Here is a 22,888-nt window from a genome sequence, read left to right on the forward strand (position 1 = left end):
TTTGCTCGAGGTGAAGTGTCGCAAAACAATTTTCGGCGCGTGGGATTCTGCGGCATGAAGTTGATGGCTCAAATCTGCAGCATACAGAGTAAAGGAGCAAGCACACACTATTGTTTAAGGTTTCTGGTTGTATAGATTTTGGCGCAGACAGTCTGGTTTGTGCCAAGCCTGACCTTACCCCAGTTGTCCGAATAGAGCAACAGAAGGGCTTGGAGTAAGTGTGGAGGAATGTTCCAGTGATCCATTTTTTTCATAAATGATTTCTTTTAACATGGTCAAATGCAGTGCTGAACTCCACAAAAGAGGTGCATAGTATAGATTTCTAATCTATGGACTTCTCAATTAGCATGGATATAGTCACCGCATTTTCTGTTTTGCTCACCGTCGCTTGAAAAAACTGATTTAATTAATAGTATTAAGTTGGAGTTGACAATGCTCCAGGTCTTTTTGCAACAATTGTACAAAATACTTTCACTTCACAACTGAAATTACTACTAATCTATAGCTGCACAGATTATACGTACTGGCTGTAATATTGAGCCGTGTCAAGAAATAGGAATAGTCCTCATTGAAATTAATCCGTATGAAAATAGGAAATGAAAACTTGGGCCCAACACTCAATGTCACGTTTCTAAAAGGCAACAGTAGGCCATTTGGGCTTGTGGTACTATCAGGTCTACCTTTCCTAGACAGCACACACTCTCTTCACACCACCACATCATTCTCCAAGCCCCACTATTTACATCATGAGAGGAGGGGGTGGTCAGTGTCATGGTCTTATTCGATTTTTGCGGCGGAACAACAAATGTGGTACAGAGCAGCTGTCCCCTGCTTTGAGAATGATCTGATAGTGCAAAAAGGGATGCACAGGAATCAGAGCTTTGTGGCTTTGGACAGGCTCAACCATTGCTCAAACCTCTCAGCAGACCTCAGGCTGAGAACCTCTGGCTCGAGCCCGATCCGAGCCTTCAGTGCGAGCCGACCTCTGGTTGTAGATACTTGTTAATGGGTAAAGTTGTTAGGTGTGTGCATCTGGATTCGACTATATGCCTACTTAGCATATTTTGGCAATCATGAGCTAAAGGGAGGTGGGAGGTCACATCTCAACAATGAGGACAAAACGTCACTATCAACAAATGTGACAGATGCCTAAAGCACCCACCGTTCAAAGGATAACATTCCGTGGTACCCAACACTCAGGGAATAAGTAAGAGCGTCAACATAGGAGAAAAATGCCTGTGGGCCCTGCCTTGCAACTGAAATTGCTGTATTTACCTGAGGCGTACCAAGGGTCCTTCAGGAGTTAATGTAAGCAAGGAAAATTATATTTTTTTGTCCTTTTTTTCAGATGTAAAGAGCTCAAACTCGACCTAAAGGTATTGCACCACTATACATGAGTATGTTATATTACACAAGGACTCTCTGGTCTCTGGTAGGATAGTAAAAAAGCAAAGATAGGGTGGAGTGGACCCCTCAGTCTCGGGGTATCAGTGCCACTGCACCTACTGCACCAACAATAGATACACTCCTGGGAACTCATTTACAAACGTTTGATGCAGAGAGGCGCTGCACGTCACTTTACTGCGCTGCCCTGCATCAAAAGGAAAGGGAAGGAACGTGCCGTATCTATGAGATGTGGTGCATACCTGTCCTCTTTCACTATGCTGGCACACAAATGGCTGTCTAGCGCCAACGCAGGCACCCTTGAACCATGGTGCAGAAGTGTCTGTCTTGTTGACATGATTGTTTTCGTGCAGGAAGGGGCACCTTCCTGCACAAAAACATTAATTACGCCTCCCCTAGGGAGGTGCATGGTTTTGACGCATTCTCAGATTTAAGCTGTGTTGTAATTCTTGGAATTTGTCAAATACCATGGGCGTTGAGTGGGAACACCCATCGCAATGCCCATTGCACACCTCCCTGAAGTAGTGTAAAGCAACGCAGCGACTTGCGCTGAGTTTCCTTCCACCATATCTAAGAGGCCATAAAAAGCTTAGCAGGGTGGCTTTTGGTGGTCTCATAGATATGGCTCTACATTCTGCACAGCAGAAACGTAAGAAAAAGTGATGTTCTGGAGGTGCACAGCGTTCATAAATAAGCCCCCTGGTGCCCATAGCGTAGAAGGAGGTCTCCTGGTTCCAGTGCCACTGTACAGGATTCTGTGATGAGTCCAGGGATCTTCTCTTTACTACCTACATTACAACTACACGTGAAAGTTTCCACCATCATAGGGGAGATCTAAGTTACCTTAAATTTTACTAGGAGGTCCTAGTGTCTGTATAATTCAAAGACATAAATATGTTTTCCTGTCGTCTATGGAGAGGTCCATGAAGATAACTTTTAAAAGAGAATTTAAATGGACAAAGTGGCAAGGAATTACCGGTAAATTATATCGCCCTGCCAAAATGATGTATCCAAAATATTGATAACCATTATATCATAAAATTGATCACTCCGCCATGCACAACATATGTGTAGGTTGATATTTCAACCACAGCCATACAGTACAATACGGATTCACCTTCCATACTTCTGATGTTGGAAAATTCATCACCATTACATTGGAGAATCGTTGAACCTCTTATATACAGAGTGCTTATAGAATGCTTATAAATGGCAGAAGTGTGCTATGAATTGCTAGAGAAAAAGACAACTTATTGTTTTGAAAGGAAGTCCCTGTGTCTCTTGTCACTGGATGAAAGTGAGATATTTCAGAGCCCCTATTGCGTGGGTGGGGGGGTCATTTAGCCTCTCCTATCATCTATCTTTGACCAAATTCCTCAACTTTTGAGTGGCAAGATAGCTCACAACTTCACATCTGCACATTATTTGAGTCTGGGCACCTTTCACTCAAACGAGGTGATAAGATATTGCCCATAGATCTTACACTTTACCATTATTTCGTTCGTGTCAAATGTCATTTAAGGGGACAACAATGGGTGAAGACTGCTGCCCCTTTCTACTTCGAAGTGACTGCATTTAGACATAACATCATGTGCCCTCCCCTCTCTAGCATGCCATTTTCCATTCTGCTTCCACAACGCTCCACTTTCTCTTCTTAACTCCCACACTTTCTCCATTCAGTTCTTCTCCCCACCTTTCCGTCACACCTCCCTTTCTACTTCCCTTCCTCATTTTCCTGTTTTTCAATTGATATTTTGAGACCAAACTTGAATGGCATAAAACCCAACAGAAAACATCAATGTGACATGTAATTACATAAAGAGATCTAAGCAGTGGTAAATCTGAGCGTGTAGTTGTAGATGGGGCCCACTGACACTCATTTTTGGATCATCAGACTTTGAGCCACAACAAGAGAGAGAAAGGCAAAAAACGGGAAAAGAAGGCGGAAGAGAAAGAAGAGATGATAGATAAAACAGAGCTAGCACAGTTGAATAAGAACCTCTGGGAGTGAGATAGATGGCCCTGGAGGCAATGGTGGTGAAAATAATGGCAATATAATGAGCCAACACTAGACAGCTTTGGCATTTGGCACCGTGCCGGTAGGCTTCTAACCAAAAATGTGGGCTCTGGCATTTATTCTATTGCAAACTCAGCACTGGATTTAAATTCTCCTATTCTCCAGAGCAGTTTGAAGAGATTCTTCCACAAGTACCAAGCTCTATGTGCCCATGTCTTCTACAGTGAGATTTTAGTGCCTCTCCACTAAAAAAAGAGACATTGTGGACTGATTTAGAGATTGGTGGACAGGGTATTACGACAGAGTACCCTGTAGCCAAACTCTCGATTCACCTACCCTTTTTTTATTTGGAGGGACCGCCAGGTTTTCACAGACGGAGTAAAATTTGATACATCAGCTTAAACTTATCTCCAATGGCGTGAGGGAGTACAAGCTGTTGTATGTAAGCAATAAAACTGTCTGCCCTATTTAGAGTGGGCGGTCAAATGGTTTTTCTTTTAATCCATTACCAGGATATTTCTAGCAGTAAGGCACATGAAAAATAAAAAAATGACGCACACACAGTGGGTGGAAACTCCCATTGTGATGTGACCCTTAATTTTTTCTTTTCTAAAACAAGCTCCTTTTTTGGGAGTTTGTTTTTTGAAAAAAAAAATACTTTCAAATGATTGGTTTAAGCATTCATTTCCAATGACGGACGCACACCAAACTTTTAAATGGCTTTGAATGAACTGCTGTGATGGAGGTTCCTACAGACCTATAGAATTCAATGCAGGGCCGAGGGTGAACTCTACGTTTTGGGGGTGGATTAAAGGCAAGGGAGCAGACATAAAGGTCCTCCGCCACCCTGACTGCCTTTACTCTGTTTGCCAAAGCCTAAATTGCAAAGATAAGGTGTTGGATGGAATGCTTGAATTAACCTCAGCCACTGCCAATTGCCCAGGACACATCTCAATCCATTGTTTATTTGCCCACCATGCCACCTGCAATTTAAAAACCAACTTCACTAAAAGATGTGTTTTTAAATTGTGAGTCCAAAGACACTAAACTCCAATTTTCCATCTGCTCCCAATTCGAAGTTACACTTGTAAAGTAGTGAAAAACGAATTTAGCTGTTTTTCCCTACCACAACATGTAAAACTCAAAAGCATATGTCCTACCTTTTTGACTATACTGCCCGGACCATTAGGCTACGTTTAGCCTACCTTGGGGGTGCCCTACATGTAATAAAAGGGAAGGTTTGGGCCTGGCACGTAAGTGAACTTACCAGGTCAACATGGCAGTTTAAAACTGCACACACAGCCTCTGCAATGGCAGGCCTGAGACAAGTTTGAAGGGCTACTCATGTGGGTGGCAAAATCAGTGCTGCAGGCCTACCAGTAGCATTTCATTTGCAGGCCCTGGGCAAATGTAGTCCTCTGTACTAGAGACTTACTAGTATATCAAATAGGCCAATCATGAAGGAACCAAATGCCATTACATTTTAGACACAGAGCATATGCACTTTAGCATTGGCCAGCAGTGGTGAAGTGCCCAGAGTCCTAAAACCAACAAAAATGAAGTTCAGCACAGAGTCAAAAACAGGAGTTCAGAAGCAAGAAAATTGGGGAGAGCACACCAAAAGATGCCCAGGCTATTACCTTGTAAACCTGGTAATGCGCCAAAAAGATATGTCTCCCTGGAGAGGCGTAACAAGAAAAAATGTCTTTATGTATCCTTGTTCAATCAATCAATCAATCAATCAACCAGGGGTTTGGAAAGTGCAACTACTCACCTGTGAGGGTCTCAAGGCGCTGGGGGAGGAGCGGCGGCTCCGGAGGGTGCTGGGGTCATCTGTAGAGCCAGGTCTTGATGTCCTTTCTGAACTGGGGCAGTGTAGGGCTTTGCCGGAGGTTGAGGTCTTTCCAGGTCTTGTCTGCGAGGTAGGAGAAGGACTTTCCACCTGTTACTTCCTCTTTCTCTGTATGCTGTGTTCTGCAGCACACACAGATGGAGGAGTATGCCTCTCGGGATTGTTTTTGTGCTGGAAAGTTTCCAGCACAAAAACAATCCTGCATGCAACACAGGCACCTTGGCACCATGGTGCAAGGATGTCTGAATTGGCACTAGGTGGCCCATTGTTTGCCAGCACAGAGGGAAAAGTCAGGAAGGTGCTGTATACCCTTTCTCAGTGATGCAGTGCAGCAAGGAGACCTGCTGCACTGCACCACTATTTAATAAATATGCCCCCAGTGTTCTTGGAGCATCACATGCAACAAATGAAAACCATGGTGCTACCTCAAGGTATAGTGTGGGTCATTTAGAGTATGGTGGGCGATCTACTAGTTGAGCAGAGGCCATCACCTGCAACTTCCTTGCGGTAGAACGTCCACCATACTTCTAGATTCCCGCAAACAGAGCATGGATCATATTGTTGAAAGTACTACTGCTGGTTGATGGCAGCCCCTTTGCAAAATTAAAATGTTGGCTGTCCAAAATGCATCCTAGATACACAGAAAGGTCAAAAATCAATAACTATGACACATTAGGAGTTTATCTCAGAACCACCAGGCTGTTTGTAACTCTCCTGAAAAGGAAAAATCTGCCGTAGAAGGAAGGTAGGGTTGACCTTCGGATGTACATTTACTGGTAGGCCTGTGGAGAATGAGCCTTTGGTTAAAAGTTTCCACCAGCCATGCCAGCAGAACCCTGGGATGAGCAAACTCCGAGTTTGGCTGATGCGGCATCCAACACTTTTTTGTAGATGCCCAGCATCCATCAAACTCTAAATGAGCCACTTAGTTATGAGGCAAAATCGTAATTGTTGTCTAAATCAAACAAAAAAAGAAAATTATCTTAAGTATCTTTCTAAAAGTGAGATGAGTAGAAGTGTTGCTAATAGACACAAGAAGTGAGTTCTGCAGTTCGGTGCTCTGCAATGAAAGGGTGCAAAAATCAGTTCTCTACTTTCGAATCTTGGGGTTTTGGGCTCCATGTTTAGGGTTTGACACAGTGGGAGAGTGTTGTAAACTATAATTCCTCCCGATGAGCATTCACCTCCTCCTAAGCTATCTGCCTCTCACTGGGCTAAACTATAAATGGGCAGGCGTCATCTCTGTCCCTTTCAAGTTAATGAAGTTCATGAAGTCTCCTTAGAAGCACTTCTTGAGCTGGTAGGGATAACCTGCCCCCACATCAAGCTCATCCTGTCACTAGACCTAAGGCACTGTCCTGTTCCAGGCATACGTTTTCATACCTCATTAATGTCAAACACTGACAGGCAGCTTCTGCAGGCTAATGTAAATTTTCCTCGTGGAGCTTTAGGGAGGTAAATTAAAGCGTTCTCAAAGTTACTTTTCCTAAATATGTATTCCGAATATAACTTTACCATTAGATTGCTTTTTAATATATATTAAAATTAGTAGTTGAATCATTTTTCCAGCTTAACCCAAACCAGAGATAGCAGAAGTAACATTTGAATCTGTACTTAAGCATTCTCATAGGACAATCAGAGCCTTCCATAGTGAAGATAGCTTTTGGGGGCTTGTCAATGTAGGGAAGTGGTAACATTAACGTCCCACATATCCCTCTCTAATACCATGCACCCTGCCTTATGGTCTACAAAGCCTACATAGGTAGACTTATTATTATTTGGTAGGAAGGGTTTTCTCCTGTCAAAAGGGTTATTTGACAGGTTAGACTGCAGGTTTAAACTACAGCAGTAAGGCTACATTGGCAGGTCTATAGCCATGTTTTCCTTCTCTCATTAGTGGGTGGCACATTACGTGCTGCAGTTAGGTGACATTTAATTTCCCATGCCATGAGTGTCGTTTCTACAATGTATACTATGGCCCTATAGGACATTTAACTACACCAATCAGGGACTATCAAATGTTGAAATTTTTGGGGGGTCAGAGCACATACACCTGGCACTGGATGGCAGCACCCCAGTGTAAAGGGTCTGAAAACCAGCAATAAATTTCAGCATAAAATATGGGGGGAACTTTGCAAAAAGGTCCATTTTCTCACATGGTCTCAGAGCCGATCTATTCATGTGGTTGAAGTCCAGTCCAGAGCGTATAAATTATTGGTAAAGGACTCTTGTCCCAGAGCAGAGCCTTCAATGTTATTGAAACCAGCTGAAAAGTTGACTTCCTTTGTGCTGCGATCCATACAACTCATGAGCATTAGAAAGGCTTTGTGATCGCTACAGCCTACTTTTCAAGGGGGAAAACTCTTTACATACAAATGCAATGCAATGCACTACTAACATCTCATATATGGATAAACTGTATTTAGCGCATTAGGAAAACATGGGTTAAATCTGTGCAGTGAAATGAAGTCTCAATAAACACATGTTCTATGTGACCTAATTTATTCGGTCCTGATTTGTCATCTCTTCTAGTTTATGGCAACTTGTCCAAAGCAAACATGCCTGTGCACATTCAAAACCACTCAAATCACAGATCCACAAATGCATAGTGATAGTTAAATATCTGCTAAATGTACTAGTTTTTGTCATATTCATGTTCTCAGTCACTTCCACTTTCAATATCAAGATCCTCTGATTGTGACAGTTATTCTTGTGCACTGTTTCTGTCACTATGTAGAAAGTTACATGGAGCTCTGTTAAGCTAAAAGTGCACCATCATGTGTGACATACCTTCCTCTTAATCTTGGTGCTTTAATCTTTTAGTGATTTTATAATTTTTAAGCACTGGATTCACTAGACCATCTATTTTATAGAGTTTAAAAGTCCTTGGGTTTTATTGCAGATGTGCTTTTCCCTTGAGAAGGTTGGGCTTCATGCACATCTAGTCAATTGTTGGCCCTTAGATGTCTCTTTGGAATGTAGGTGCAATTGGAGCCCTCATTGCAGGGTAATAGCCCTTGAATTGTTTGTGGAAGGTTATACATACTGTGGAGATTTCTTTTGGAGACATAGACACATTGAAGCTCTTTTACAGCATTAGGTCCCGGTATCTCTCTTTCAGGTTAGCGTATCTGAAACATCATATTAGGGTAAGTGCCACAGGCTTATTTTATAATTAGAATTTATAGATTTCTATTTTGGAGATTAGGACATATTAAAGTTTGCTGTGAATAGTAGAGGCCTAGAGAAGAAGTCATTAAAAACTTTGCATCTAAGATTTGATGGTGATGGGAAATTCCCCAATTTGTGGAGAAAGTCCAAAGTTCCATGTTATGTAAGGTTATTCAAAATTCTGTGAATAGTCCTCTAGCAGAATTACCTAAGCCACAGTATCCCTGTGGAAAAAGTCATTTCACTATAGAATTCTTCACGGTGGAGCAACCTGTAAGAGGCGTTTCCATTTTTTGTGAAAAATACAGAAACATTTCCATAAATACCCAACCCTAATTCACTCCTTTGAAGAGAAGGAGTCATTCTCATTTGAAGGATATTGGTGAGTCCCATAAACAACCCATTGAAGCAAGAAGCACTTAGATTTTCTCATTTGATATCAGAAGCACTTGAGGCTCCTTAGAGAGATAAAGTGCGCTAGGGGCCCAATTTAAACTTCAAGAATACAAAACAGTGATGGGTGAAATGCTTGAGTTAACCTCCATCATTATTTTGCACACCATTCCATCTCAGTCTGGACCCAGCAATAAAGAAAACAGTCTTGACCCTGCTCCAATAGGAACAGTCCAGCCCGAACTGCCAAGCCAGGTCCTCTCTCAACCGGAACACAAGCAACCCAGGACCAGTTTTGCCCCAGTTATGGGCTCTTTAGGCAGGTACACCATGGTTGCAGTGACAAAGTGTGCACGGGACCCATGTCTGGGCATACCCGTCTCACTAAGGGCGACATAATAAGTATACAAAACAGTGATGGATGGAATGCCGGAATTAATCTCAGCCGCAAATGTAATTTTATTTCAGTTAATAAAAACCATAAAATATTGCACAGATAAAAACATAAAACAAGCATTGGCATAGCCAATAGGTCTCGCTTTTGGGACCTTATAAGTATTTAGTTATGCAGCACAATATCCTTGGTGCAACAACATCAACTGTTGCATGGCTAAACACTTATAAGGTCCCAAAAGCGAGACCTATTGGCTATGCCAATGCTTGTTCTCAGTTCATCTCTGTTCATCTTGTAGTACAAGAGTCAGAGAATCTCTGGAGGGGCTATGCTTTGAAGAATACATTCCTATTGAGGATACAACATACCCTCTACTCAAGGAGCCACAGGAACACAATGCAATGAACCTAAAACAAGGGCATCAAAGCTCAGCACCGTTCCATCATTGTTTAAATTGCATCAACAGGTAAACAGTTACGAGAGGCTTCATGGTCTTAGTTTACATGTGTGAATACCAGTGCTACCATTGTAAGGACGGAGAATAGGCCAAACACGGGAACAGTTTCCATAGTTAAATCGTATTATCGGACTTCCAACACTGCTGAAATGATGGCATCATGATCACTCCTTGATCTATTAGGATGTTGAAAGGTCTGGCCTGGGTGACTGAAGAAGCATCACCCCAACTTGACATATACGGGAACTGAAGATTTGAGAGATGAAGTTATTGCCCTGTTTAACAACGTGTTCGAACATGGAATTAGGGTTTACGAGTTTGGGATTTTGTTTAAAAAACCTTGACCTAATACATCAGTGTACTGAAGGCACTTACATGATTACCTCTATGAAAACATAATAAGGGCAAAAGTACATACATGAAACACACACTCACTAAAACAAAGCATGTTCAGTCCAGTTATGAAGAGCTTCAGCACACAGCCATGTGGTATCTTTCTCACCCTCGTTAGCCTATGACCCTTCACATCTAGAACAGTGTTTGGAATGTTTTATGGATGTCTTGTAGATTCTATGTAAAACAGTTGGATACACAAGCAGGGTGTTAGGAGGCCCTTGCTGGATAATAAACTCACATAGTGGAGAAGTGTGGCTCAATGGTTAGAGCGGCAGACCTCGATGCAGAGCACTGGTCCGGGACCAGGGTTCGATTCCCGTCGTGGCAGGGTCTCGGGCTATAAATTCCGCGGACTGGATATTCTCGCCTCAGTGCCTATTCTAATCATGGGTCCCACGCTGCAACTCTGGGCAATAGCTTGCTTAATCTCCACAACGGCCCCCCTGCGGCGGGATGCCTGGCTTTCACCTTGGGGATGCCCAGTACGGGTTATCTCACAGGGAAAAACCAGGACGGGTTCCCAAGGCAAGCGCCAAGATGCCCAAGGGTAAGTTGAGCGCTATATAAGAACACATAATAATAATAATAATAATGGTTTCTGCTGTCTGTTCTTCTGTGTGTCAAGGCAGTTTTGAAACCTTTACAATTTCAAGACATGGGTAAATTGAGCACATCAAGCAAAATGAGTTGAAGTTGTTTTAAAATATCAAGAAATTTGGGCAAGCAGGAAAGTAAAAATCAAAGCCTATTTTTTTCATTGATCAGCCTGCACTGCCATACTATAAGGGCAGTGTGTTCTCGCAGACCAAAAGGTTCATGACAAAGAAAAAAGGCTGGTATACAATACCAGACCTACCGGCTTTGCCAATACTTGTTTTTACCACATTGGCTGGTGAGGAATCAAACTGTCAAAGCATTCTTCACTGAAAAATAAAATAAATCCTTCTAGACAAAACCTCAAGGTTAATCTCACAAACGGAGGTAAGACGGACAGGTTTTGCTTGTCTTCCGTGATGATGTTATTTGCTAGCACACAGTCACTGATGTACACACGCCTGGGTTCATCTCAATTCATCCGATAATGCAATGAGGTAAAATGCGCTTTATAAAAGTAACACCATAATACAATACATCTCATGTGACATAGCATCTAAATCAGATTACCGCAGACAGTTTAACCTTTTAATGCAGTGCAAGTCACTTAATCTCACCGTGCCTAAAAAACAAAATGTGTCCCTTTGTCGTCTGTATTGCAACTGGCGCTCATGTAAAGCACTCTGATAGCTTCGGATCGAGTTTGCGCTATCTAAAACTGAGACAACAACAAAAAGAATGGGAGGGACAGATGGAAAAACAGTGAGGGAAGTGAACGGATCATGGCGTAAATCTATTTTTGCCGGAGGACTGTCTGTCAAAAGAACGGACCTGCCTACTGAGGTCACTGTCCTCTCTCGGGTCTCAGCACCTATTGCCGACACCAGTTATTCTCTTTGGAAGAGGCAGCGTGGATTGAGTGTCCTGGCTGAGACGTAGCATGTGTGCACGGGCACCAGTGCAAACAAGGTAAATTTAACCACCTACCCTTATACTGTGTGGAATGCCACCGTTATGAACCGGGCAAAGAATGCTTTCCCACACCAATGAATCCCGGCGCACTTTCAATGCCACTGAGGTGCACACGCCTGGGTTCATCTAAATTCATCCGATAATGCAATGAGGTAAAACACGCTTTATAAAAGTATCACCATAATACAATACATCTGGTGTGACGTAGCATCTAAATCATATTACCGCAGACAGTTTAACTTGTAATGCAGTGCAAGTCACTTAATCTCACAGTGCATAAAAAAAACCAAAATGTGTCCCTTTGTCGTCTGTATTGCAACTGGCGCTCATGTAAAGCACTCTGATAGCTTCGGATCGAGTTTGCGCAATATAAAACTGAGACAACAACAAAAAGAATGGGATGGACAGATGGAAAAACAGTGAGGGAAGTGAAAGGATCATGGCGTAAATCTATTTTTGACGAAGGACTGTCTGTCGAAAGAACGGACATGCCTACTGAGGTCACTGTCCTCTCTCGGGTCTCAACACCTATTGTTGACGCCAGTTATTCTCTTTGGAGGAGGCAGCCTGGATTGAGTGTCCTGGCTGTGACGTAGCATGTGTGCACGGGCACCAGTGCAATCAAGGTAAATTTAACCACCTACCCTTTTACTGTGTGGAATGCCACCGTTATGAACCGGGCAAAGAGCGCTCTCCCACAACAATGAATCCCGGCGCACTTTCAATGCCACTGATATACACACGCCTGGGTTCATCTAAATTCATCCGATAATGCAATGAGGTTATGTTATGTTATTCGGATTTCTATAGCGCACAGCTGCCCCAGCAAAGGGGCGTCCCGGCGCTGCAGCATCAGAGAGCAGATCCAAACACTAAAACAATAGAACATCAAGAATAGAAAGGTTGACCAAGAAGGCTAAATTGGGGGAAAAAGGAAAGTTTTAATCGCTTTCCTGAAGGCAAGCAGGCAATCCATCCTACGGATCTGAACAGGCAGGGAGTTCCATAACTTGGCAGCCATGTAACGAAAAGACCGGCCCCCTGCGCTAAGGCGTTTCACAAGGGGAACAGTAACCAGACGCTGCCCCAAGGAGCGCAGCTGGCGCGGGGGAACATATGGAGTAAGCAAGTTACCAAGCAGGCTAGGCGTAGCCAGCTTCAGAATCTTGAAAGAAAGACATAACGTCTTAAATTGAATGCGCTCCATCATGGGAAGCTAATGAATTCTCCAAATGGCGCCGGCAGAGGGGCAAAACCGCGTGAGCCCCAACAAGGCTCTGGCTGCAGCGTTTTGAACATGCTGCATCCGAGTTATTTCAGCTTGATTGGACCCTAATAAAAGAGAACTGGCATAGTTCAGTCGAGATAGAATAGCTGCCTGGACAATCAGCTGTCGCGTTGGTGGATAGAAAAAGTTCAGAAGGGGCTTAAGACCCTGTAGGAGTCCAAAGCATGTACCGGCAACTTTTTTTGTAAGATCTTGAAAACTGAGGGAGGAATCCATCCATAACCCCAGATTCTTAACCACTGCCTTGGGATTAGGAGTACTACCCAGAACACTCGGCCACCATCGCTCACTCCACAAGCTCGATTTCTTCCCTACTAACAAAACCTCAGTTTTGCTAGCGTTCAACTGTAAGCAGTTAGTGGTCATCCAATCTGCAACGGCAGCCAGGCTGCCTCTAAACCTAGAGGCATTCAATGTGGAACCTTCTGCCAGGGCCACCACCAGCTGCGTATCATCCGCATAGGAGACCATGGTGAGGCCCCACTGCCTGGAGACCGCTGCGAGAGGCTGGACATACAGATTAAACAGTGACGGACTGAGCGCTGAGCCCTGGGGCACCCTCTGGTAGATGAAATGAGCCTGAGAAAGAAATGGGGGAGCAACACACTCGGAAAAATCTATTGGTCAGAAAAGATCTGAACCATTTCAAAGCCAGGCCAGCCACACCCACATCCTCCAGTCACTGTAGCAGAATGCCATGCAAGACCGTGTCAAAGGCGGCACTAAGATCAAGCAGGATCAGTGACGCCGTCTGACCGGAATTGAGAATGGTCTGCAGGTGTTCAGTCATGGCCAGAAGAGCAGTTTCCATACTATGGCCTGGACGGAAGGCATTCTGAGAAGGATCCAAGATGTTATTGGCACGCAAGAAATTTGTTAGTGTGTTATTAACATGCGCCTCTGCGATCTTAGCCACCCAAGGGAGGAGAGATATAGGCAGAAAGTTTTCAAGTTTAGCTGGGTTAAGTAATGGTTTTTTGAGAATGGGGATACCCATGCCTGTTTCCACGGCACGAGAACAGTAGCTGTGGAAAAGGAAGAATTGACTATCTGGCATAATGGGGTCAGAAAAAGAGAGAGTGACCACCTAAACTGAACCAGCTTTAGAGTGTAAGCCGGAGAGCCAGATTTAACTTTCCGGCTCAACCGAATGAACTCATCCTGTGAGATACTGGGGATGGCTATTAAAGAAGGCTGTGGCAGGGGTCTAGGAAGAGCAGTAGGAGAAGGAGAAGTCACTTGAGGGAAGGACCGGTAGATGGTACGAACTTTCTCAACAAAGAAAGTGGCCAGGTCCTCAAACTGCTGTTCTGAAGAAATAGCAGATGCCAAGCTTTTTCTAGCCCTGAGGTCTTTAAGGATCTTAAAAATAAATTTGGCTGGGTTAGGGCTAAGCTTGATTTCATTGGCATAGTAAGCCGCTCTAACCTTGCAGATGGTTCTATGATAGTGTTTAATCTGGGCCAAATAACATACTTTTTTCCTGGGGTCAAAGTCCTTTCTCCACTCACGCTCTGTTCTGAGGTAAAAAGCGCTTTATAAAAGTAACACCATAATACAATACATCTGATGTGACGTAGCATCTAAATCATATTACCGCAGACAGTTTAACTTCTAATGCAGTGCAAGTCACTTAATTTCACTGTGCATTAAAAAAAAAAATGTGTCCCTTTGTTGTCTGTATTGCAACTGGCACTCATATAAAGCACTGTGATAGCTTCGGATCGAGTTTGCGCTATATAAAACTGAGACAACAAAAAGAATGGGAGAGACAGATGGAAAAACAGTGAGGGAAGTGAACGGATCATGGCGTAAATCTATTTTTTCCGGGGGCTATCTGTCGAAAGAACGGACCTGCCTACTGAGGTCACTGTCCTCTCTCGGGTCTCAGCACCTATTGTCGATGCCAGTGTTTCTCTTTGGAGGAGGCAGCCTGGATTGAGTGTCCTGGCTGTGACGTAGCATGTGTGCAGGGGTACCAGTGCAAACAAGGTCAATTTAACCACCTACCCTTTTACTGTGTGGAATGCCACCGTTATGATCCGGGCAAAGAGCGCTCTCCCACAACAATGAATCCCGGCGCACTTTCAATGCCACTGATGTACACACGCCTGGGTTCATCTAAATTCATCCGATAATCCAATGAGGTTATGTTATGTTATTCGGATTTCTATAGCGCACAGCTGCCCCAGCAAAGGGGGTCCCGGCGCTGCAGCATCAGAGAGCGGATCCAAACACTAAAACAGTAGAACATCTAGAATAGAAAGGTTGACCAAGAAGGCTAAATTGGGGGAAAAAGGAAAGTTTTAATCGCTTTCCTGAACGCAAGCAGGCAATCCATCCTACGGATCTGAACAGGCAGGGAGTTCCATAACTTGGCAGCCATGTAACGAAAAGACCGGCCCCCTGTGCGATGGCGTTTCACACGGGGAACAATAACCAGATGCTGCCCCAAGGAGAGCAGCTGGCGCGGGGGAACATATGGAGTAAGCAAGTTACCAAGCAGGCTAGGCGTAGCCAGCTTCAGAATCTTGAAAGAAAGACACAACGTCTTAAATTGAATGCGCTCCGTCATGGGAAGCTAATGAATTCTCCGAATGGCGCCGGCAGAGGGGTAAAACCGCAGGAGCCCCAACAAGGCTCTGGCTGCGGCGTTTTCAACATGCTGCATCCAAGTTATTTCAGCTTGATCGGACCCTAATAAAAGAGAACTGGCATAGTCCAGTCGAGATAGAATAGCTGCCTGGACAATCAGCTGTCGCGTTGGTGGATCGAAAAACTTCAGAAGGGGCTTAAGACTAGGGGTGGGCAGAATTTGCGAAATTAACTTTCGCAAATTATCGTGAAAATGTTTAAAATTATCGCAAACAAGCGGAAATATCGCGAAGATGCAGAAGTTTTTTTCTGGCATGTTCGCGAGATTTTCTGCGTGGTTGCGGGTCGCCAACTTACCCATGTGGTTGCTTGCGGGCGCGGCCATCTTGTTTTGAGTTGTCTCGCGGTGCATGATCGCGAGAAGAAAGACGTAATCGCGCGACGCATGACGTCACTGCGGGTGCGAACTGTCGCGAGACAGCGCAAATGGCTAAAAACAATACAACATCTCATGGAGAATGCGACCGGATCAAGAAAACTTGTCGGCGAACGCAGGGATTCAGGTAAGGCGATCGCGCACTAGAATGTATTATTTTACAGCGCGAGCAAGAAACAAATTATCGCCAAGCTGCGGAAACCGGAATTTTTGACATTTTTGCGCTCTCCGCGGAACGCGAAAATTTCAAATTATCGCAATTTCCGCGAACGGAACGAAATTCTCGCCCAGGCCTACTTAAGACCCTGTAGGATCCAAAGCATGACTTTTTTTGTATGATCTTGAAAACTGAGGGAGGAATCCATCCATAACCCAGATTCTTAACCACTGCCTTGGGATTAGGAGTACTACCCAGAACACACGGCCACCATCGCTCACTCCACAAGCTCGATTTCTTCCCTACTAACAAAACCTCAGTTTTGCTAGCGTTCAACTGTAAGCAGTTAGTGGTCATCCAATCTGCAACGGCAGCCAGGCCGCCTCTAAACCGAGAGGCATTCAATGTGGAACATTCCGCCAGGGCCACCACCAGCTGTGTATCATCCGCATAGGAGACCATGGGGAGGCCCCACTGCCTAGAGACCGCTGCGAGAGGCTGGACATACAGATTAAACAGTGATGGACTGAGCACTGAGCCCTGGGGCACCCTCTGGTAGATGAAATGAGCCTGAGAAAGAAATGGGGGGGCTGACACTCGGAAAGATCTATCGGTCAGAAAAGATCTGAACCATTTCAAAGCCAGGCCGGCCACACCCGCCTCCTCCAGTCGCTGTAGGAGAATGCCATGCGAGACCGTGTCAAAGGCGGCACTAAGATCAAGCAGGATCAGTGCCGCCGTCTGACCGGAATCGAAAATGGTCTGCAGGTGTTCAGTCATGGCCAGAAGAGCAGTTTCCGTACTATGGCCCGGACGGAAGCCATTCTGAGAAGGATCCAAGATGTTATTGGCACACAAGAAATTTATTAGTGTGTTATTAACATGCGCCTCTGCGATCTTAGCCACCCAAGGGAGGAGAGATATAGGCAGAAAGTTTTCAAGTTTAGCTGGGTTAAGTAATGTTTTTTTGAGAATGGGGATACCCATGCCTGTTTCCACGGCACGGAACAGTAGCTGTGGAAAAGGAAGAATTGACTATCTGGCATAACGGGGTCAGAAAAAGAGAGAGTGACCACCTAAACTGAACCGGCTTTAAAGGGTAAGCCGGAAAGCCAAATTTAACTTTCCGGCTCAACCGAATGAACTCCTCCTGTGAGATACTGGGCATGGCTATTAAAGAAGGCTGTGACAGGGGTCTAGGAAGAGCAGTGGGAGAAGGAGAAGTCACTTGAGGGAAGGACCGGTAGATGGTATGAACTTTCTCAACAAAGAAAGTGGCCAGGTCCTCACACTGCTGTTCCGAAGAAATAGCAGATGCCAAGCTTTTTCTAGCCCTGAGGTCTTTAAGGATCTTAAAAATAAATTTGGCTGGGTTAGGGCTAAGCTTGATTTCATTGGCATAGTAAGCCGCTCGAACCTTGCAGATGGTTCTATGATAGTGTTTAATATGGGCCAAATAACATACTTTTTTCCTGGGGTCAAAGTCCTTTCTCCCCTCACGCTCTGATCTGAGGTAAAACGCGCTTTATAAAAGTAACACCATAATACAATACATCTGATGTGACGTAGCATCTAAATCATATTACCGCAGACAGTTTTACTTGTAATGCAGTGCAAGTCACGTAATCTCACCGTGCATTAAAAAAAAAAAAGTGTCCCTTTGTCGTCTGTATTGCAACTGGCGCTCATGTAAAGTACTCTGATAGCTTCGGATCAAGTTTGTGCAATATAAAACTGAGACAACAACAAAAAGGATGGGATGGACAGATGGAAAAACAGTGAGGGAAGTGAACGGATCATGGCGTAAATCTATTTTTTCCGGGGGCTGTCTGTCGAAAGAACGGACCTGCCTACTGAGGTCACTGTCCTCTCTCGGGTCTCAGCACCTATTGTCGACGTCACTAATTCTCTTTGGAGGAGGCAGCCTGGATTGAGTGTCCTGGCTGTGACGTAGCATGTGTGCAGGGGCACCAGTGCAAACAAGGTCAATTTAACCACCTACCCTTTTACTGTGTGGAATGCCACCGTTATGAACCGGGCAAAGAGCGCTCTCCCACAACAATGAATCCCGGCGCACTTTCAATGCCACTGATGTACACACGCCTGGGTTCATCTAAATTCATCCGATAATCCAATGAGGTTATGTTATGTTATTCGGATTTCTACAGCGCACAGCTGCCCCAGCAAAGGGGGTCCCGGCGCTGCAGCATCAGAGAGCGGATCCAAACACTAAAACAGTAGAACATCTAGAATAGAAAGGTTGACCAAGAAGGCTAAATTGGGGGAAAAAGGAAAGTTTTAATCGCTTTCCTGAACGCAAGCAGGCAATCCATCCTACGGATCTGAACAGGCAGGGAGTTCCATAACTTGGCAGCCATGTAATGAAAAGACCGGCCCCCTGTGCGATGGCGTTTCACACGGGGAACAATAACCAGATGCTGCCCCAAGGAGAGCAGCTGGCGCGGGGGAACATATGGAGTAAGCAAGTTACCAAGCAGGCTAGGCGTAGCCAGCTTCAGAATCTTGAAAGAAAGACACAACATCTTAAATTGAATGCGCTCCGTCATGGGAAGCTAATGAATTCTCCGAATGGCGCCGGCAGAGGGGTAAAACCGCAGGAGCCCCAACAAGGCACTGGCTGCGGCGTTTTCAACATGCTGCATCCAAGTTATTTCCGCTTGATCGGACCCTAATAAAAGAGAACTGGCATAGTCCAGTCGAGATAGAATAGCTGCCTGGACAATCAGCTGTCGCGTTGGTGGATCGAAAAACTTCAGAAGGGGCTTAAGACCCTGTAGGAGTCCAAAGCATGTGCCGGCAACTTTTTTTGTATGATCTTGAAAACTGAGGGAGGAATCCATCCATACCCCCAGATTCTTAACCACTGCCTTGGGATTAGGAGTACTACCCAGAACACACGGCCACCATTGCTCACTCCACAAGCTCGATTTCTTCCCTACTAACAAAACCTCAGTTTTGCTAGCGTTCAACTGTAAGCAGTTAGTGGTCATCCAATCTGCAACGGCAGCCAGGCCGCCTCTAAACCTAGAGGCATTCAATGTGGAACCTTCCGCCAGGGCCACCACCAGCTGCGTATCATCCGCATAGGAGACCATGGGGAGGCCCTACTGCCTGGAGACCGCTGCGAGAGGCTGGACATACAGATTAAACTGTGACCGACTGAGCGCCGAGCCCTGGGGCACCCTCTGGTAGATGAAATGAGCCTGAGAAAGAAATGGGGGGGCTGACACTCGGAAAGATCTATCGGTCAAAAAGATCTGAACCATTTCAAAGCCAGGCCGGCCACACCCGCCTCCTCCAGTCGCTGTAGGAGAATGCCATGCGAGACCGTGTCAAAGGTGGCACTAAGATCAAGCAGGATCAGTGCCGCCGTCTGACCGGAACCGAGAATGGTCTGCAGGTGTTCAGTCATGGCCAGAAGAGCAGTTTCCATACTATGGCCCGGACGGAAGCCATTCTGAGAAGGATCCAAGATGTTATTGGCACACAAGAAATTTATTAGTGTGTTATTAACATGCGCCTCTGCGATCTTAGTCACCCAAGGGAGGAGAGATATAGGCAGAAAGTTTTGAAGTTTAGCTGGGTTAAGTAATGTTTTTTTGAGAATGGGGATACCCATGCCTGTTTCCACGGCACGGAACAGTAGCTGTGGAAAAGGAAGAATTGACTATCTGGCATAACGGGGTCAGAAAAAGAGAGAGTGACCACCTAAACTGAACCGGCTTTAAAGGGTCAGCCGGAGAGCCAAATTTAACTTTCCGGCTCAACCGAATGAACTCATCCTGTGAGATACTGGGCATGGCTATTAAAGAAGGCTGTGGCAGGGGTCTAGGAAGAGCAGTGGGAGAAGGAGAAGTCACTTGAGGGAAGGACCGGTAGATGGTATGAACTTTCTCAACAAAGAAAGTGGCCAGGTCCTCACACTGCTGTTCCGAAGAAATAGCAGATGCCAAGCTTTTTCTAGCCCTGAGGTCTTTAAGGATCTTAAAAATAAATTTGGCTGGGTTAGGGCTAAGCTTGATTTTATTGGCATAGTAAGCCGCTCGAACCTTGCAGATGGTTCTATGATAGTGTTTAAAATGGGCCAAATAACATACTTTTTTCCTGGGGTCAAAGTCCTTTCTCCACTCACGCTCTGATCTGAGGTAAAACGCGCTTTATAAAAGTAACACCATAATACAATACATCTGATGTGACGTAGCATCTAAATCATATTACCGCAGACAGTTTAACTTGTAATGCAGTGCAAGTCACGTAATCTCACCGTGCATTAAAAAAAAAAATGTGTCCCTTTGTCGTCTGTATTGCAACTGGCGCTCATGTAAAGCACTCTGATAGCTTCGGATCGAGTTTGTGCAATATAAAACTGAGACAACAACAAAAGGATGGGATGGACAGATGGAAAAACAGTGAGGGAAGTGAACGTATCATGGCGTAAATCTATTTTTTCCGGGGGCTGTCTGTCGAAAGAACGGACCTGCCTACTGAGGTCACTGTCCTCTCTCGGGTCTCAGCACCTATTGTCGACGTCAGTTATTCTCTTTGGAGGAGGCAGCCTGGATTGAGTGTCCTGGCTGTGACGTAGCATGTGTGCAGGGGCACCAGTGCAAACAAGGTCAATTTAACCACCTACCCTTTTACTGTGTGGAATGCAACCGTTATGAACCGGGCAAAGAGCGCTCTCCCACAACAATGAATCCCGGCGCACTTTCAATGCCACTGATGTACACACGCCTGGGTTCATCTAAATTCATCCGATAATCCAATGAGGTTATGTTATGTCATTCGGATTTCTATAGCGCACAGCTGCCCCAGCAAAGGGGCGTCCCGGCGCTGCAGCATCAGAGAGCGGATCCAAACACTAAAACAGTAGAACATCTAGAATAGAAAGGTTGACCAAGAAGGCTAAATTGGGAGGAAAAGGAAAGTTTTAATCGCTTTCCTGAAGGCAAGCAGGCAATCCGTCCTACAGATCTGAACAGGCAGGGAGTTCCATAACTTGGCAGCCATGTAACGAAAAGACCGGTCCCCTGTGCGATGGCGTTTCACACGGGGAACAATAACCAGATGCTGCCCCAAGGAGAGCAGCTGGCGCGGGGGAACATATGGAGTAAGCAAGTTACCAAGCAGGCTAGGCGTAGCCAGCTTCAGAATCTTGAAAGAAAGACACAACGTCTTAAATTGAATGCGCTCCGTCATGGGAAGCTAATGAATTCTCCGAATGGTGCCGGCAGGGGGGCAAAACCGCAGGAGCCCCAACAAGGCTCTGGCTGCGGCGTTTTCAACATGCTGCATCCAAGTTATTTCAGCTTGATCTGACCCTAATAAAAGAGAACTGGCATAGTCCAGTCGAGATAGAATAGCTGCCTGGACAATCAGCTGTCGCGTTTGTGGATCTAAAAACTTCAGAAGTGGCTTAAGACCCCGTAGGAGTCCAAAGCATGTGCCGGCAACTTTTTTTGTATGATCTTGAAAACTGAGGGAGGAATCCATCCATAACCCCAGATTCTTAACCACTGCCTTGGGATTAGGAGTACTAACCAGAACACATGGCCACCATCGCTCACTCCACAAGCTCGTTTTTTTCCCTACTAAGAAAACCTCAGTTTTGCTAGCATTCAACTGTAAGCAGTTAGTGGTCATCCAATCTGCAACGGCAGCCAGGCCGCCTCTAAACCTAGAGGCATTCAATGTGGAACCTTCCACCAGGGCCACCACCAGCTGCGTATCATCCGCATAGGAGAGCATGGTGAGGCCCCACTGCCTGGAGACCGCTGCGAGAGGCTGGACATACAGATTAAACAGTGACGGACTGAGCGCCGAGCCCTGGGGCACCCTCTGGTAGATGAAATGAGCCTGAGAAAGAAATGGGGGGGCTGACACTCGGAAAGATCTATCGGTCAGAAAAGATCTGAACCATTTCAAAGCCAGGCCGGCCACACCCGCCTCCTCCAGTCGCTGTAGCAGTATGCCATGCGAGACCGTGTCAAAGGCGGCACTAAGATCAAGCAGGATCAGTGCCGCCATCTGACCGGAATCGAGAATGGTCTGCAGGTGTTCAGTCATGGCTAGAAGAGCAGTTTCCGTACTATGGCCCGGACGGAAGCCATTCTGAGAAGGATCCAAGATGTTATTGGCACTCAAGAAATTTGTTAGTGTGTTATTAACATGCGCCTCTGCGATTTTAGCCACCCAAGGGAGGAGAGATATAGGCAGAAAGTTTTCAAGTTTAGCTGGGTTAAGTAATGGTTTTTTGAGAATGGGGATACCCATGCCTGTTTCCACGGCACAGGAACAGTAGCTGTGGAAAAGGAAGAATTGACTATCTGGCATAACAGGGTCAGAAAAAGAGAAAGTGACCACCTAAACTGAACCAGCTTTAAAGGGTCAGCTGGAGAGCCAAATTTAACTTTCCGGCTCAACCGAATGAACTCATCCTGTGAGATACTGGGGATGGCTATTAAAGAAGGCTGTGGCAGGGGTCTAGGAAAAGCAGTGGGAGAAGGAGAAGTCACTTGTGGGAAGGACCGGTAGATGGTACGAACTTTCTCAACAAAGAAAGTGGCCAGGTCCTCACACTGCTGTTCCGAAGAAATAGCAGATGCCAAGCTTTTTCTAGCCCTGAGGTCTTTAAGGATCTTAAAAATAAATTTGGCGGGGTTAGGGCTAAGCTTGATTTCATTGGCATAGTAAGCTGCTCGAACCTTGCCGATGGTTCTATGATAGTGTTTAATATGGGCC

The sequence above is a fragment of the Triturus cristatus genome, chromosome 1_2 (assembly GCF_964204655.1).
Source record: "Triturus cristatus chromosome 1_2, aTriCri1.1, whole genome shotgun sequence".
NCBI classification, from domain to species: domain Eukaryota; kingdom Metazoa; phylum Chordata; class Amphibia; order Caudata; family Salamandridae; genus Triturus; species Triturus cristatus.